This window comes from Amyelois transitella, chromosome 30, assembly GCF_032362555.1.
Source record: "Amyelois transitella isolate CPQ chromosome 30, ilAmyTran1.1, whole genome shotgun sequence".
In the NCBI taxonomy this organism is placed as follows: Eukaryota; Metazoa; Arthropoda; class Insecta; order Lepidoptera; family Pyralidae; genus Amyelois; species Amyelois transitella.
This window is the reverse complement of record NC_083533.1, coordinates 4,707,853-4,727,368: the sequence shown is the minus strand read 5'-3', so window position 1 is coordinate 4,727,368 and position 19,516 is coordinate 4,707,853.

Here is a 19,516-nt window from a genome sequence, read left to right as displayed (position 1 = left end):
TGTTTTACAAAGAACAGGTATAGACCTATACAAAAACATCAAAATCTAGACCAGAACTCTCATAATACTATCAGCATATCAAGGCTGAACATCAATACTTTGATGAAATTATCGATGTTATTAAAATATCTAGAAAAAAAAAACTTTGTAAGTCTAGGCAATCAGAACTCTTCTGTTTTACATAGAACAGATATATACCTATACAAAAACATCAAAATCTAGACCAGAACTCTTACAATACTATCAGCATATCAAGGGTGAACATCAATACTTTGATGAAATTATCGATGTTATTAAAACATCTAGAAAAAAAATATTCTGTAAGTCTAGGCAATCAGAACTCTGCTGTTTTACAAAGAACTGGTATATACCTATACAAAAACATCAAAATCTAGACCAGAACTCTCATAAAACTATCAGCATATCAAGGGTGAACATCAATACTTTGATGAAATTATCGATGTTATTAAAACATCTAGAAAAAAAATATTCTGTAAGCCTAGGCAATCAGAACTCTGCTGTTTTACAAAGAACAGGTATATACCTATACAAAAACATCAAAATCTAGACCAGAACTCTCATAAAACTATCAGCATATCAAGGGTGAACATCAATACTTTGATGAAATTATCGATGTTATTAAAATATCTAGGAAAAAAAAAACTTTGTAAGTCTAGGCAATCAGAACTCTTTTGTTTTACATAGCACAGATATATACCTATACAAAAACATCAAAATCTAGACCAGAACTCTTACAATACTATCAGCATATCAAGGGTGAACATCAATACTTTGATGAAATTGTCGATGTTAATAAAACATCTAGAAAAAAAATATTTTGTACGTCTAGACAATCAGAACTCTTCTGTTTTACAAAGAACAGGTATATACCTATACAAAAACATCAAAATCTAGACCAGAACTCTCATAATACTATCAGCATATCAAGGGTGAACATCAATACTTTGATGAAATTATCGATGTTATTAAAACATCTAGAAAAAAAATATTCTGTTTGCCAAGGCAATCAGAACTCTTCTGTTTTACAAAGAACAGGTATATACCTATACAAAAACATCAAAATCTAGACCAGAACTCTCATAAAACTATCAGCATATCAAGGGTGAACATCAATACTTTGATGAAATTGTCGATGTTATTAAAATATCTAGAAAAAAAATACTTTGTAAGTCTAGGCAATCAGAACTCTTCTGTTTTACATAGAACAGGTATATTCCTATACAAAAACATCAAAATCTAGACCAGAACTCTCATAAAACTATCAGCATATCAAGGCTGAACATCAATACTTTGATGAAATTATCGATGTTATTAAAATATCTAGGAAAAAAAAACTTTGTAAGTCTAGGCAATCAGAACTCTTCTGTTTTACATAGCACAGATATATACCTATACAAAAACATCAAAATCTAGACCAGAACTCTTACAATACTATCAGCATATCAAGGGTGAACATCAATACTTTGATGAAATTGTCGATGTTAATAAAACATCTAGAAAAAATATTCTGAAAACCTAAGCAATCAGAACTCTTCTGTTATACATAGAACAGGAAAAAACCTATACAAAAACATCAAAATCTAGACCAGAACTCTCATAATACTATCAGCATATCAAGGGTGAACATCAATAATTTGATGAAATTATCGATGTTATTAAAATATCTAAAAAAAAAATACTTTGTAAGTCTAGGCAATCAGAACTCTTCTGTTTTACAAAGAACTGGAATATACCTATACAAAAACATCAAAATCTAGACCAGAACTCTCATAATACTATCAGCATATCAAGGGTGAACATCAATACTTGGATGAAATTATCGATGTTATTAAAACATCTAGAAAAAATATTCTGAAAACCTAAGCAATCAGAACTCTTCTGTTATACATAGAACAGGAAAAAACCTATACAAAAACATCAAAATCTAGACCAGAACTCTCATAATACTATCAGCATATCAAGGCTGAACATCAATACTTTGATGAAATTATCGATGTTATTATAATATCTAGAAAAAAAAAACTTTGTAAGTCTAGGCAATCAGAACTCTTCTGTTTTACATAGAACAGATATATACCTATACAAAAACATCAAAATCTAGACCAGAACTCTTACAATACTATCAGCATATCAAGGGTGAACATCAATACTTTGATGAAATTATCGATGTTATTAAAACATCTAGAAAAAAAATATTCTTTAAGTCTAGGCAATCAGAACTCTTCTGTTTCACAAAGAACTGGTATATACCTATACAAAAACATCAAAATCTAGACCAGAACTCTCATAAAACTATCAGCATATCAAGGGTGAACATCAATACTTTGATGAAATTGTCGATGTTAATAAAATATCTAGAAAAAAAATATTTTGTTCGTCTAGGCAATCAGAACTCTTCTGTTCTAGGTAAAACAGAAGAGTTCTGATTGTCTAGACGTACAAAATATTTTTTTTCTAGATGTTTTATTAACATCGACAATTTCATCAAAGTATTGATGTTCACCCTTGATATGCTGATAGTATTGTAAGAGTTCTGGTCTAGATTTTGATGTTTTTGTATAGGTATATATCTGTGCTATGTAAAACAAAAGAGTTCTGATTGCCTAGACTTACAAAGTTTTTTTTTTGCTAGATATTTTAATAACATCGATAATTTCATCAAAGTATTGATGTTCACCCTTGATATGCTGATAGTTTTATGAGAGTTCTGGTCTAGATTTTGATGTTTTTGTATAGGTATATACCTGTTCTTTGTAAAACAGAAGAGTTCTGATTGCCTTGGCGAACAGAATATTTTTTTTCTAGATGTTTTAATAACATCGATAATTTCATCAAAGTATTGATGTTCACCCTTGATATGCTGATAGTATTGTAAGAGTTCTGGTCTAGATTTTGATGTTTTTGTATAGGTATATATCTGTTCTATGTAAAACAGAAGAGTTCTGATTGCCTAGACTTACAAAGTTTTTTTTTTCTAGATATTTTAATAACATCGATAATTTCATCAAAGTATTGATGTTCAGCCTTGATATGCTGATAGTATTATGAGAGTTCTGGTCTAGATTTTGATGTTTTTGTATAGGTCTATACCTGTTCTTTGTAAAACAGAAGAGTTCTGATTGCCTAGGCTTACAGAATTTTTTTTTCTAGATGTTTTAATAACATCGATAATTTCATCAAAGTATTGATGTTCACCCTTGATATGCTGATAGTATTATGAGAGTTCTGGTCTAGATTTGGATGTTTTTGTATAGGTATATACCTGTTCTTTGTAAAACAGAAGAGTTCTGATTGCCTTGGCTTACAGAATATTTTTTTTCTAGATGTTTTAATAACATCGATAATTTCATTAAAGTATTGATGTTCACCCTTGATATGCTGATAGTTTTATGAGAGTTCTGGTCTAGATTTTGATGTTTTAGTATAGGTATATACCAGTTCTTTGTAAAACAGCAGAGTTCTGATTGCCTAGGCTAACAGTATATTTTTTTTCTAGATGTTTTAATAACATCGATAATTTCATCAAAGTATTGATGTTCAGCCTTGATATGCTGATAGTATTATGAGAGTTCTGGTCTAGATTTTGATGTTTTTGTATAGGTCTATACCTGTTCTTTGTAAAACAGAAGAGTTCTGATTGCCTAGGCTTACAGAATTTTTTTTTCTAGATGTTTTAATAACATCGATAATTTCATCAAAGTATTGATGTTCAGCCTTGATATGCTGATAGTATTATGAGAGTTCTGGTCTAGATTTTGATGTTTTTGTATAGGTCTATACCTGTTCTTTGTAAAACAGAAGAGTTCTGATTGCCTAGGCTTACAGAATTTTTTTTTTCTAGATGTTTTAATAACATCGATAATTTCATCAAAGTATTGATGTTCACCCTTGATATGCTGATAGTATTATGAGAGTTCTGGTCTAGATTTGGATGTTTTTGTATAGGTATATACCTGTTCTTTGTAAAACAGAAGAGTTCTGATTGCCTTGGCTTACAGAATATTTTTTTTGTAGATGTTTTAATAACATCGATAATTTCATTAAAGTATTGATGTTCACCCTTGATATGCTGATAGTTTTATGAGAGTTCTGGTCTAGATTTTGATGTTTTAGTATAGGTATATACCAGTTCTTTGTAAAACAGCAGAGTTCTGATTGCCTAGGCTAACAGTATATTTTTTTTCTAGATGTTTTAATAACATCGATAATTTCATCAAAGTATTGATGTTCAGCCTTGATATGCTGATAGTATTATGAGAGTTCTGGTCTAGATTTTGATGTTTTTGTATAGGTCTATACCTGTTCTTTGTAAAACAGAAGAGTTCTGATTGCCTAGGCTTACAGAATTTTTTTTTTCTAGATGTTTTAATAACATCGATAATTTCATCAAAGTATTGATGTTCACCCTTGATATGCTGATAGTATTATGAGAGTTCTGGTCTAGATTTTGATGTTTTTGTATAAGTATATACCAGTTCTTTGTAAAACAGCAGAGTTCTGATTGCCTAGGCTTACAGAATATTTTTTTTCTAGATGTTTTAATAACATCGATAATTTCATCAAAGTATTGATGTTCACCCTTGATATGCTGATAGTTTTATGAGAGTTCTGGTCTAGATTTTGATGTTTTTGTATAGGTATATACCAGTTCTTTGTAAAACAGCAGAGGTCTGATTGCCTAGACTTACAGAATATTTTTTTTTTAGATGTTTTAATAACATCGATAATTTCATCAAAGTATTGATGTTCACCCTTGATATGCTGATAGTATTGTAAGAGTTCTGGTCTAGATTTTGATGTTTTTGTATATTTATATATCTGTTCTATGTAAAACAGAAGAGTTCTGATTGCCTAGACTTACAAAGTTTTTTTTTTCTAGATATTTTAATAACATCGATAATTTCATCAAAGTATTGATGTTCAGCCTTGATATGCTGATAGTATTATGAGAGTTCTGGTCTAGATTTTGATGTTTTTGTATAGGTCTATACCTGTTCTTTGTAAAACAGAAGAGTTCTGATTGCCTAGGCTTACAGAATTTTTTTTTCTAGATGTTTTAATAACATCGATAATTTCATCAAAGTATTGATGTTCACCCTTGATATGCTGATAGTATTATGAGAGTTCTGGTCTAGATTTGGATGTTTTTGTATAGGTATATACCTGTTCTTTGTAAAACAGAAGAGTTCTGATTGCCTTGGCTTACAGAATATTTTTTTTCTAGATGTTTTAATAACATCGATAATTTCATTAAAGTATTGATGTTCACCCTTGATATGCTGATAGTTTTATGAGAGTTCTGGTCTAGATTTTGATGTTTTAGTATAGGTATATACCAGTTCTTTGTAAAACAGCAGAGTTCTGATTGCCTAGGCTAACAGTATATTTTTTTTCTAGATGTTTTAATAACATCGATAATTTCATCAAAGTATTGATGTTCAGCCTTGATATGCTGATAGTATTATGAGAGTTCTGGTCTAGATTTTGATGTTTTTGTATAGGTCTATACCTGTTCTTTGTAAAACAGAAGAGTTCTGATTGCCTAGGCTTACAGAATTTTTTTTTTCTAGATGTTTTAATAACATCGATAATTTCATCAAAGTATTGATGTTCAGCCTTGATATGCTGATAGTATTATGAGAGTTCTGGTCTAGATTTTGATGTTTTTGTATAGGTCTATACCTGTTCTTTGTAAAACAGAAGAGTTCTGATTGCCTAGGCTTACAGAATTTTTTTTTTCTAGATGTTTTAATAACATCGATAATTTCATCAATTTCATATTTTTTTTTATGAGAGTTCTGGTCTAGATTTTGATGTTTTAGTATAGGTATATACCAGTTCTTTGTAAAACAGCAGAGTTCTGATTGCCTAGGCTAACAGTATATTTTTTTTCTAGATGTTTTAATAACATCGATAATTTCATCAAAGTATTGATGTTCAGCCTTGATATGCTGATAGTATTATGAGAGTTCTGGTCTAGATTTTGATGTTTTTGTATAGGTCTATACCTGTTCTTTGTAAAACAGAAGAGTTCTGATTGCCTAGGCTTACAGAATTTTTTTTTTCTAGATGTTTTAATAACATCGATAATTTCATCAAAGTATTGATGTTCACCCTTGATATGCTGATAGTATTATGAGAGTTCTGGTCTAGATTTTGATGTTTTTGTATAGGTCTATACCTGTTCTTTGTAAAACAGAAGAGTTCTGATTGCCTAGGCTTACAGAATTTTTTTTTTCTAGATGTTTTAATAACATCGATAATTTCATCAAAGTATTGATGTTCAGCCTTGATATGCTGATAGTATTATGAGAGTTCTGGTCTAGATTTTGATGTTTTTGTATAGGTCTATACCTGTTCTTTGTAAAACAGAAGAGTTCTGATTGCCTAGGCTTACAGAATTTTTTTTTTCTAGATGTTTTAATAACATCGATAATTTCATCAAAGTATTGATGTTCACCCTTGATATGCTGATAGTATTATGAGAGTTCTGGTCTAGATTTGGATGTTTTTGTATAGGTATATACCTGTTCTTTGTAAAACAGAAGAGTTCTGATTGCCTTGGCTTACAGAATATTTTTTTTGTAGATGTTTTAATAACATCGATAATTTCATTAAAGTATTGATGTTCACCCTTGATATGCTGATAGTTTTATGAGAGTTCTGGTCTAGATTTTGATGTTTTAGTATAGGTATATACCAGTTCTTTGTAAAACAGCAGAGTTCTGATTGCCTAGGCTAACAGTATATTTTTTTTCTAGATGTTTTAATAACATCGATAATTTCATCAAAGTATTGATGTTCAGCCTTGATATGCTGATAGTATTATGAGAGTTCTGGTCTAGATTTTGATGTTTTTGTATAGGTCTATACCTGTTCTTTGTAAAACAGAAGAGTTCTGATTGCCTAGGCTTACAGAATTTTTTTTTTCTAGATGTTTTAATAACATCGATAATTTCATCAAAGTATTGATGTTCACCCTTGATATGCTGATAGTATTATGAGAGTTCTGGTCTAGATTTTGATGTTTTTGTATAAGTATATACCAGTTCTTTGTAAAACAGCAGAGTTCTGATTGCCTAGGCTTACAGAATATTTTTTTTCTAGATGTTTTAATAACATCGATAATTTCATCAAAGTATTGATGTTCACCCTTGATATGCTGATAGTTTTATGAGAGTTCTGGTCTAGATTTTGATGTTTTTGTATAGGTATATACCAGTTCTTTGTAAAACAGCAGAGGTCTGATTGCCTAGACTTACAGAATATTTTTTTTTTAGATGTTTTAATAACATCGATAATTTCATCAAAGTATTGATGTTCACCCTTGATATGCTGATAGTATTGTAAGAGTTCTGGTCTAGATTTTGATGTTTTTGTATAGGTATATATCTGTTCTATGTAAAACAGAAGAGTTCTGATTGCCTAGACTTACAAAGTTTTTTTTTTCTAGATATTTTAATAACATCGATAATTTCATCAAAGTATTGATGTTCAGCCTTGATATGCTGATAGTATTATGAGAGTTCTGGTCTAGATTTTGATGTTTTTGTATAGGTCTATACCTGTTCTTTGTAAAACAGAAGAGTTCTGATTGCCTAGGCTTACAGAATTTTTTTTTTCTAGATGTTTTAATAACATCGATAATTTCATCAAAGTACTGATGTTCACCCTTGATATGCTGATAGTATTATGAGAGTTCTGGTCTAGATTTTGATGTTTTTGTATAGGTTTTTTCCTGTTCTATGTATAACAGAAGAGTTCTGATTGCTTAGGTTTTCAGAATATTTTTTCTAGATGTTTTAATAACATCGATAATTTCATCAAAGTATTGATGTTCAGCCTTGATATGCTGATAGTATTATGAGAGTTCTGGTCTAGATTTTGATGTTTTTGTATAGGTTTTTTCCTGTTCTATGTATAACAGAAGAGTTCTGATTGCTTAGGTTTTCAGAATATTTTTCTAGATGTTTTAATAACATCGATAATTTCATCAAAGTATTGATGTTCACCCTTGATATGCTGATAGTATTATGAGAGTTCTGGTCTAGATTTTGATATTTTTGTATAGGTATATACCTGTTCTATGTAAAACAGAAGAGTTCTGATTGTCTAGACGTACAAAATATTTTTTTTCTAGATGTTTTATTAACATCGACAATTTCATCAAAGTATTGATGTTCACCCTTGATATGCTGATAGTATTGTAAGAGTTCTGGTCTAGATTTTGATGTTTTTGTATAGGTATATTTCTGTGCTATGTAAAACAGAAGAGTTCTGATTGCCTAGACTTACAAAGTTTTTTTTTTCCTAGATATTTTAATAACATCGATAATTTCATTAAAGTATTGATGTTCAGCCTTGATATGCTGATAGTTTTATGAGAGTTCTGGTCTAGATTTTGATGTTTTTGTATAGGAATATACCTGTTCTATGTAAAACAGAAGAGTTCTGATTGCCTAGACTTACAAAGTATTTTTTTTCTAGATATTTTAATAACATCGACAATTTCATCAAAGTATTGATGTTCACCCTTGATATGCTGATAGTTTTATGAGAGTTCTGGTCTAGATTTTGATGTTTTTGTATAGGTATATACCTGTTCTTTGTAAAACAGAAGAGTTCTGATTGCCTTGGCGAACAGAATATTTTTTTTCTAGATGTTTTAATAACATCGATAATTTCATCAAAGTATTGATGTTCACCCTTGATATGCTGATAGTATTGTAAGAGTTCTGGTCTAGATTTTGATGTTTTTGTATAGGTATATATCTGTGCTATGTAAAACAAAAGAGTTCTGATTGCCTAGACTTACAAAGTTTTTTTTTTCCTAGATATTTTAATAACATCGATAATTTCATCAAAGTATTGATGTTCACCCTTGATATGCTGATAGTTTTATGAGAGTTCTGGTCTAGATTTTGATGTTTTTGTATAGGTATATACCTGTTCTTTGTAAAACAGAAGAGTTCTGATTGCCTTGGCGAACAGAATATTTTTTTTCTAGATGTTTTAATAACATCGATAATTTCATCAAAGTATTGATGTTCACCCTTGATATGCTGATAGTATTGTAAGAGTTCTGGTCTAGATTTTGATGTTTTTGTATAGGTATATATCTGTTCTATGTAAAACAGAAGAGTTCTGATTGCCTAGACTTACAAAGTTTTTTTTTTCTAGATATTTTAATAACATCGATAATTTCATCAAAGTATTGATGTTCAGCCTTGATATGCTGATAGTATTATGAGAGTTCTGGTCTAGATTTTGATGTTTTTGTATAGGTCTATACCTGTTCTTTGTAAAACAGAAGAGTTCTGATTGCCTAGGCTTACAGAATTTTTTTTTGTAGATGTTTTAATAACATCGATAATTTCATCAAAGTATTGATGTTCACCCTTGATATGCTGATAGTATTATGAGAGTTCTGGTCTAGATTTGGATGTTTTTGTATAGGTATATACCTGTTCTTTGTAAAACAGAAGAGTTCTGATTGCCTTGGCTTACAGAATATTTTTTTTCTAGATGTTTTAATAACATCGATAATTTCATTAAAGTATTGATGTTCACCCTTGATATGCTGATAGTTTTATGAGAGTTCTGGTCTAGATTTTGATGTTTTAGTATAGGTATATACCAGTTCTTTGTAAAACAGCAGAGTTCTGATTGCCTAGGCTAACAGTATATTTTTTTTCTAGATGTTTTAATAACATCGATAATTTCATCAAAGTATTGATGTTCAGCCTTGATATGCTGATAGTATTATGAGAGTTCTGGTCTAGATTTTGATGTTTTTGTATAGGTCTATACCTGTTCTTTGTAAAACAGAAGAGTTCTGATTGCCTAGGCTTACAGAATTTTTTTTTTCTAGATGTTTTAATAACATCGATAATTTCATCAAAGTATTGATGTTCAGCCTTGATATGCTGATAGTATTATGAGAGTTCTGGTCTAGATTTTGATGTTTTTGTATAGGTCTATACCTGTTCTTTGTAAAACAGAAGAGTTCTGATTGCCTAGGCTTACAGAATTTTTTTTTTCTAGATGTTTTAATAACATCGATAATTTCATCAAAGTATTGATGTTCACCCTTGATATGCTGATAGTATTATGAGAGTTCTGGTCTAGATTTGGATGTTTTTGTATAGGTATATACCTGTTCTTTGTAAAACAGAAGAGTTCTGATTGCCTTGGCTTACAGAATATTTTTTTTCTAGATGTTTTAATAACATCGATAATTTCATTAAAGTATTGATGTTCACCCTTGATATGCTGATAGTTTTATGAGAGTTCTGGTCTAGATTTTGATGTTTTAGTATAGGTATATACCAGTTCTTTGTAAAACAGCAGAGTTCTGATTGCCTAGGCTAACAGTATATTTTTTTTCTAGATGTTTTAATAACATCGATAATTTCATCAAAGTATTGATGTTCAGCCTTGATATGCTGATAGTATTATGAGAGTTCTGGTCTAGATTTTGATGTTTTTGTATAGGTCTATACCTGTTCTTTGTAAAACAGAAGAGTTCTGATTGCCTAGGCTTACAGAATTTTTTTTTTCTAGATGTTTTAATAACATCGATAATTTCATCAAAGTATTGATGTTCACCCTTGATATGCTGATAGTATTATGAGAGTTCTGGTCTAGATTTTGATGTTTTTGTATAGGTATATACCAGTTCTTTGTAAAACAGCAGAGTTCTGATTGCCTAGGCTTACAGAATATTTTTTTTCTAGATGTTTTAATAACATCGATAATTTCATCAAAGTATTGATGTTCACCCTTGATATGCTGATAGTTTTATGAGAGTTCTGGTCTAGATTTTGATGTTTTTGTATAGGTATATACCAGTTCTTTGTAAAACAGCAGAGGTCTGATTGCCTAGACTTACAGAATATTTTTTTTTTAGATGTTTTAATAACATCGATAATTTCCTCAAAGTATTGATGTTCACCCTTGATATGCTGATAGTATTGTAAGAGTTCTGGTCTAGATTTTGATGTTTTTGTATAGGTATATATCTGTTCTATGTAAAACAGAAGAGTTCTGATTGCCTAGACTTACAAAGTTTTTTTTTTCTAGATATTTTAATAACATCGATAATTTCATCAAAGTATTGATGTTCAGCCTTGATATGCTGATAGTATTATGAGAGTTCTGGTCTAGATTTTGATGTTTTTGTATAGGTCTATACCTGTTCTTTGTAAAACAGAAGAGTTCTGATTGCCTAGGCTTACAGAATTTTTTTTTTCTAGATGTTTTAATAACATCGATAATTTCATCAAAGTATTGATGTTCACCCTTGATATGCTGATAGTATTATGAGAGTTCTGGTCTAGATTTTGATGTTTTTGTATAGGTTTTTTCCTGTTCTATGTATAACAGAAGAGTTCTGATTGCTTAGGTTTTCAGAATATTTTTTCTAGATGTTTTAATAACATCGATAATTTCATCAAAGTATTGATGTTCAGCCTTGATATGCTGATAGTATTATGAGAGTTCTGGTCTAGATTTTGATGTTTTTGTATAGGTTTTTTCCTGTTCTATGTATAACAGAAGAGTTCTGATTGCTTAGGTTTTCAGAATATTTTTTCTAGATGTTTTAATAACATCGATAATTTCATCAAAGTATTGATGTTCACCCTTGATATGCTGATAGTATTATGAGAGTTCTGGTCTAGATTTTGATATTTTTGTATAGGTATATACCTGTTCTATGTAAAACAGAAGAGTTCTGATTGTCTAGACGTACAAAATATTTTTTTTCTAGATGTTTTATTAACATCGATAATTTCATCAAAGTATGGAAGTTCACTTTTGATATGCTGATAGTATTGTAAGAGTTCTGGTCTAGATTTTGATGTTTTTGTATAGGTATATATCTGTGCTATGTAAAACAGAAGAGTTCTGATTGCCTAGACTTACAAAGTTTTTTTTTTCCTAGATATTTTAATAACATCGATAATTTCATTAAAGTATTGATGTTCAGCCTTGATATGCTGATAGTTTTATGAGAGTTCTGGTCTAGATTTTGATGTTTTTGTATAGGAATATACCTGTTCTATGTAAAACAGAAGAGTTCTGATTGCCTAGACTTACAAAGTATTTTTTTTCTAGATATTTTAATAACATCGACAATTTCATCAAAGTATTGATGTTCACCCTTGATATGCTGATAGTTTTATGAGAGTTCTGGTCTAGATTTTGATGTTTTTGTATAGGTATATACCTGTTCTTTGTAAAACAGAAGAGTTCTGATTGCCTTGGCGAACAGAATATTTTTTTTCTAGATGTTTTAATAACATCGATAATTTCATCAAAGTATTGATGTTCACCCTTGATATGCTGATAGTATTGTAAGAGTTCTGGTCTAGATTTTGATGTTTTTGTATAGGTATATATCTGTTCTATGTAAAACAGAAGAGTTCTGATTGCCTAGACTTACAAAGTTTTTTTTTCTAGATATTTTAATAACATCGATAATTTCATCAAAGTATTGATGTTCAGCCTTGATATGCTGATAGTATTATGAGAGTTCTGGTCTAGATTTTGATGTTTTTGTATAGGTCTATACCTGTTCTTTGTAAAACAGAAGAGTTCTGATTGCCTTGGCGAACAGAATATTTTTTTTCTAGATGTTTTAATAACATCGATAATTTCATCAAAGTATTGATGTTCACCCTTGATATGCTGATAGTATTGTAAGAGTTCTGGTCTAGATTTTGATGTTTTTGTATAGGAATATACCTGTTCTATGTAAAACAGAAGAGTTCTGATTGCCTAGACTTACAAAGTATTTTTTTTCTAGATATTTTAATAACATCGACAATTTCATCAAAGTATTGATGTTCACCCTTGATATGCTGATAGTATTATGAGAGTTCTGGTCTAGATTTTGATGTTTTTGTATAGGTATATACCAGTTCTTTGTAAAACAGCAGAGTTCTGATTGCCTAGACTTACAGAATATTTTTTTTCTAGATGTTTTAATAACATCGATAATTTCATCAAAGTATTGATGTTCACCCTTGATATGCTGATAGTATTATGAGAGTTCTGGTCTAGATTTTGATGTTTTTGTATAGGTATATTCCAGTTCTTTGTAAAACAGAAGAGTTCTGATTGCCTAGACTTACAAAGTATTTTTTTTTCTAGATATTTTAATAACATCGACAATTTCATCAAAGTATTGATGTTCACCCTTGATATGCTGATAGTATTATGAGAGTTCTGGTCTAGATTTTGATGTTTTTGTATAGGTATATACCAGTTCTTTGTAAAACAGCAGAGTTCTGATTGCCTAGACTTACAAAGTTTTTTTTTTTTTAGATATTTTAATAACATCGATTATTTCATCAAATTATTGATGTTCACCCTTGATATGCTGATAGTATTATGAGAGTTCTGGTCTAGATTTTGATGTTTTTGTATTGGCATATACCTGTTCTTTGTAAAACAGAAGAGTTCTGATTGCCTTGGCTTACAGAAAATTTTTTTCTAGATGTTTTAATAACATCGATAATTTCATCAAAGTATGGAAGTTCACTTTTGATATGCTGACAGTATTTTAAGAGTTCTGGTCTAGGTTTTGATGTTTTTGTATAGGAATGTACGATCGCGTTCATATCTGCAGTCATAGTTTTAAAATTCTTACGGGTTAAAATAGCGTGCACTGTGGTTCCACTAGATACACACACACATGCATATTTAAAACAATAAATATTCCTTCAAATGAATACGGTCTTTAATACCAATGATTACTAAGTAAAAGAGTTTATTATTCTATGACATATAACATAACAAAACAGAAAGAGACGGTAATCAACGATGGCCGAACTGGGCCCGATAATTGTCGATCGAAATATCGTCGTCTCTCATTATTTGCATAAGATTTGCCTATAGATGGAAGCCTGCCAGACTTATGTCATTTCAATAAGGTTGAAAGTTTGTCTGCACACGACCCTAACATAGGTAGTGGTTCCTTTGAAAGTTATTGGGTAGCAATTTTATTACTTCGTGTGAGCAAGTGAGATCTAAGATATATTAGATAATCTCGCTTGCTCACACTCGCTTGTTCTAGTTACTAGCGTTACTTGGATTCCGAAGTTATTCAAGGATTTTTTTGTCTATTTTAGTGTTATTGACAATTTTTAATGTTTCAAGGTGCCATTTGAACTAAGTAACTGACTGACTAACCAACTAACTGATATCTAAGAATTACAATACCCGTGTTTTCAAACACGGAAATCAGCAAGAAATATTAAACAAGAGGGAGCAAAATAAAACATTCAATAATTAAAATTAGTAAATTTTATTGAAACAGTTTACCTATAGTTTTATTTACATATTGATGATTATATAAAGCTATACATATATAGTTTATTACACTTATTGTATCATCCACTTATCTCCTGTTATTAAGGTTACAGCTTAATTATTCGTTTTCATAAAGAAAAGATACTGAAGCTGTCCTTAAAATACTATCTAAGTAATTAGTACTTTTAATATAAATTGGCAGAACCTTTCACGCACTATATGGACTCGATGCACAGGGCAGTTGTCTTGCACAAATGATATTGTTGGCATATCATCAATCGGATAAATACACCGCACAGTTGGTAACATGGTTTCTTCCAGCACTTGCACATAATGATCAGCTGTAGCGCGTCCTGCTATCCACACCTGTTCCCCAGGTCCAGCAGCACTCATCCAGCCCCACATATTTACAGAGATGTGTCCAGACTCCATATTTGGCACAATATTTTTTTCTTCATACCGAGTTGCATTTCTTCGCCATAAATAAATGAAGTCTACCGTGTTGTGATGACATAAAATAAACGAACTTTTCGTCCGTAAATATCGCTTTTTTCCAGTCAAAATCCAAATACTGCCGAACAAATTCTAAACGTTTTTGCTTATTTATTTCTGATAAATACGGCTTTCTTGCTGGCTGTCTGTGGTGTAGTCCCTCACGGTGCAAACATAAAACAGTAAACTGATGTGTCGAACTGTTCCGCTAATATTCTGGTCGGTATGAAGCCATTATTTTCGTACTGTTCCACCATGGATCTCCGCTGTGTGGCGTGTCGCTGTGTTGATTAGCGGACGACTTTTTTTTTTTTTCACTACCCTCTTCTTTATGGCGGGTTACCCAACTTGTTGTTTATTGTGTTATTTGTGTGAATGTGTGAGTGATAGCAGCGGTGCAAGCTATAAAGTTTTGCGAACTATGACTGCAATTATGAACGCGACCGTACCTGTTCTTTGTAAAACGGAAGAGTTCTGATTGCCTAGATTTACAAAGTTTTTTTTTTCTAGATGTTTTAATAACATCGATAATTTCATTAAAGTATTGATGTTCACCCTTGATATGCTGATAGTATTGTAAGAGTTCTGGTCTAGATTTTGATGTTTTTGTATAGGTATATACCTGTTATTTGTAAAACAGAAGAGTTCTGATTGCCTTGACTTACAGAATATTTTTTTTCTAGATGTTTTAATAACATCGATAATTTCATCAAAGTATTAATGTTCACCCTTGATATGCTGATAGTATTGTTAGAGTTCTGGTCTACATTTTGATGTTTGTGTATAGGTATATACCTGTTCTATGTAAAACAGAAGAGTTCTGATTGCCTAGACTTAGAAAATTTTTTTTTTCTAGATGTTTACAAACATCGGTAATTTCATCAAAGTACTTATATGGTGATAGTATTGTGAGAGATTGATGTTTCTGTAATAAAAAATGTTTTTATTTGTTATGATTTATGATTTTTATGAGTTACACTTCTATAGTATTATTGCAGTTTGTATTTTGCTAGAATAAAATGTTTACTCTTTCGAAAGAATTTCATATAATACCGTTAAATTGAACTTTCATCCGTCTTGGGCTTGTTTTTATTCTCACACAGTTTTTTATTTCAATATTTATTTTGATTTGGTGTACAAGACTTAAAACAAGAAAGTTTTTTTCTTCTGTAACAGTTAAATAAATATATTATTCAATTTTGTGAAATCATGTCGTCTAGGTACATGTTCCCATTATTATTTTTTTCCGAAGCAAATAAGCCAGAACTTTTTGTTAGAAGTACCTAGAACTATAAAAGTGATCCTTATGAATAATTAACAACCAAAAAAATTGCAATTGGTCCGAAATGATATGCTACCGGAAGTTGGCATATCATTTTTTCAAAAATTTTTAAAAAATTCATTTTACTAGAACTTTTTCTAAAAACCACCAGGAACTATAGAACTATTGTGGATGCGAATAGAACTCTTATAAAATTTTGATATGCTGAAAGTTGTTATGCTAACTTCACCGACATTTCACTGCGACGTCAGTGCAGGAGCCGCACGCGAGACTGCTGTTTATTTTAAACGCCTTCAAAAACTGAAATTCGATTTTTAAAACACGCTATAAGTGCCTGTTTTCGAAATTCTCTCATCAAGGCAAAAGCGCATCCCGGACTCCTCTTCGCTCCAGAGCCGAGCCCAGGGTGCTGTTACCAAGACTAACACAAGCATGATGATATTGAAATAAAACCACTCCATAACATTACCGATTCGGAATCATTTATTAAAATAATATTTACAAAGTTTTAAAATTTGATAAATCTGCGTCTACGTATCTTATGGCAAATGTCTATTCTACTTGTATCCCCGTGTGTGACGTCCGAGAGAGATGCAAAGTTTAAAATGGATGAAAATCATTTTAAAACCTTTAGGTAAAAAAAATATTTTAATACATCGCCATCTTGTGACAATTGACAATTTATTCTTACCTGAATTTAGGTATTTTTATAGTATCATTAATTTGGTATTTCATAACACTCTGACAAACTTACTTTGGCGCTTATTCAATCTGTGTGATTTGTCAGTTAGGTATCATCGTGGTCAAATGCCTCTAATGATGCCCTCAATGGCTAGAAGGGCGCACGGAGGGGTTTCAGTGGTCAGGCTGGCACATCAGGTGTCAGGAGTCCCACACTCTCCCGGGTGAAGACCCGGAGTTTGTCCGTAAGAAGGATTTCCCCTTCGATAACAAAAAAAAGGGTCTATCCAAAATTAAGTTCAATATTTAATCATTTTGCATCTTTCTCGCACGTTTACATGCCATCAGACAACCTGTGTCATGGTGGTACAATAGTTAGGAATCAAATATACGTACGAAGTTTGAAAGAGCTTGTAAAATAACTTTATTTTTTCTCTTTTGTGGCATAGGCATGAATGTCGAATTTTGCGTTTCTATCCCAAATAGAAAATTAGCTTTTATAATGCCTGTTGTGAAAAAGTATTTTGTGGATGACTCAACGGAAAGCTGAGAACTGGAAAAAATATTTAGTTTTATGTTACATAATAGATAAAACATTTGACGTTCGCTTCTTAAAAATGTACATTTGGCGCCTAAATATTGCAAAACCCCATGGTGTCACCAACTTCAAATAAAACTGAAAACGGAAATGGTTTGTTTTTTTGGTACCGCTTATAACTTTTAACAGTTTTTTTGACATTTTATTTTAAAAAGTTATTAGAGGTAACAAAGATAAAATTATACCGTCACAGTCATAGTGTCCTTAAATTAAAAATATGTACAAAGCGATTTAACAATAAAAACTATAACTAGAATGGAATTATCATCTAGAATCGTAGTATTTTTTGGAATAAATAAACTCTATAACATCATATACAGATATGTGCATTAAAAGATATACAAATTATATATACAACATTTTACACGGGCTGCCAACTAATGCCAGCTATTTCATAGAATTGACGTTATAAATGTCAAAATGACATTAGTTTGACAGTTAAAACGCGCCCCAAAAATGGCGCGATTATTTATTTTTTCAAAATAAATATTTTTTAATATTGCATTTTTTTTGTCATTGATTGACTCTGTCAATCTTTATCTTTTGAGGTTCTAACATTATTGTAAGGTGCGTATTACGTGACACCTGTCAGTTAAATTATTAACAGTACCTACATAGTAGTTTTTATTACCCAATAGGTATGTCTTGTCGCAATCGAAGTCTGATAACATATTCATCGTTACTACTCATAGAGCAAGAGCCCGTGAACGCCAGACATACCTTATTTTGTAAAAGCTGAAAGTTTCTGTAAATATGCCTCTAGTACAGGTAGGAACGATCCCCACCTATGGTACTCAGGCAGTGGTTGCTTTGGCAGGTAGCAGGTAATAAAGGTATACTTTTTTCAACCTGAAATTCGTTAATTTGTAAAGCTCTATTTTTTGATATTTTATCCGTAATAATACACAAACTCGCGTTACTCATTGCCAGACACGTACTATGGTTGCAACCCCTTGCCAGACACCCCTAAACTATAATATTTTGTAACTCTACTTACGTCATTTTGTAAAATCTGAATTTAATACCTACATATTTTTTGGGGAATTATTCAAACAAAGTTTCTGAAGTAGCCAGACATTTTTGAAGGTTCTATTATCCTGCCAGACGCATTGGAGTGAGCAAAAGATGCAAGAGTGCGGAGTATATGTAGTAACTGGAGCGAGTGGGACAGTTTACTATGCGTATATAACCGTCCGTTGAACAATACAAAATAAACTAGGGATGGCGATCTAAGATCGATTAATCGAAAAATCGATTATTTGGAGCGAAAAAATCGATCTTTTTAATCGATCGTATACATTGAATCGATCTCGTGAATCGATCTCAGACATTCTAAAATCGAGATACGATTTTTTCTGTTTTGGTTTAAACCATACAATTAATTGAAGGCCCGTATTACAAGAGTGCTGCCGGTTGATTACTCAAAACCTCGCAAGATGGCTGTATGTGTAGTCTCCTTCGCCTCACTTCTCATCAATAAACTTGTTACGTTTATAAATTATAATCATATTCTTTAACCTATATGCGCCACCACCGTAATCTGCTGTGGCGCACATGTGGGCCGACCGTCCGAGACAACTTAAAACTCGATTTTAAGCTTAACATACATATCGTTATGGTTTAAAATTGTTTAATTTACATCCCAAACATACTTAGCAACCACAGACAACAGAAATTAATCTATTACTTTGAATAAAGGAATATGAGATTTCCACAAGTTGCTTGTTAAAAAGCAACTTTCTATGTATAATGCACTTGCACAGGAAACTTAGGGTTTAAATGACGAACTTAAACATTATTTATCGCAGGCAGTCGTGGACCTGAAATATTATCCTATACATTACTGGCAAGAGCTAAAAAACCATCAATAGCCATGAAGTATATGACTATTGTGGCATCATCCGTTCCTTGTGAGCGCCTGTTTTCAGTTGCTGGAAACATAGCAAATGATGAGCGGAACCGCTTGGATCCCGGTAGACTTGACAGATTGTTGTTTTTAAAAAGGTAAGGTATTAATCATTGGGAATTTTAAGTCAAATTATCTTATTGTTTTTGATTAAAAAAGATTTGAAAATAAATGTTTTGTTTTCTACCTGATCTGATACATTGATGATAATAGTAATAAA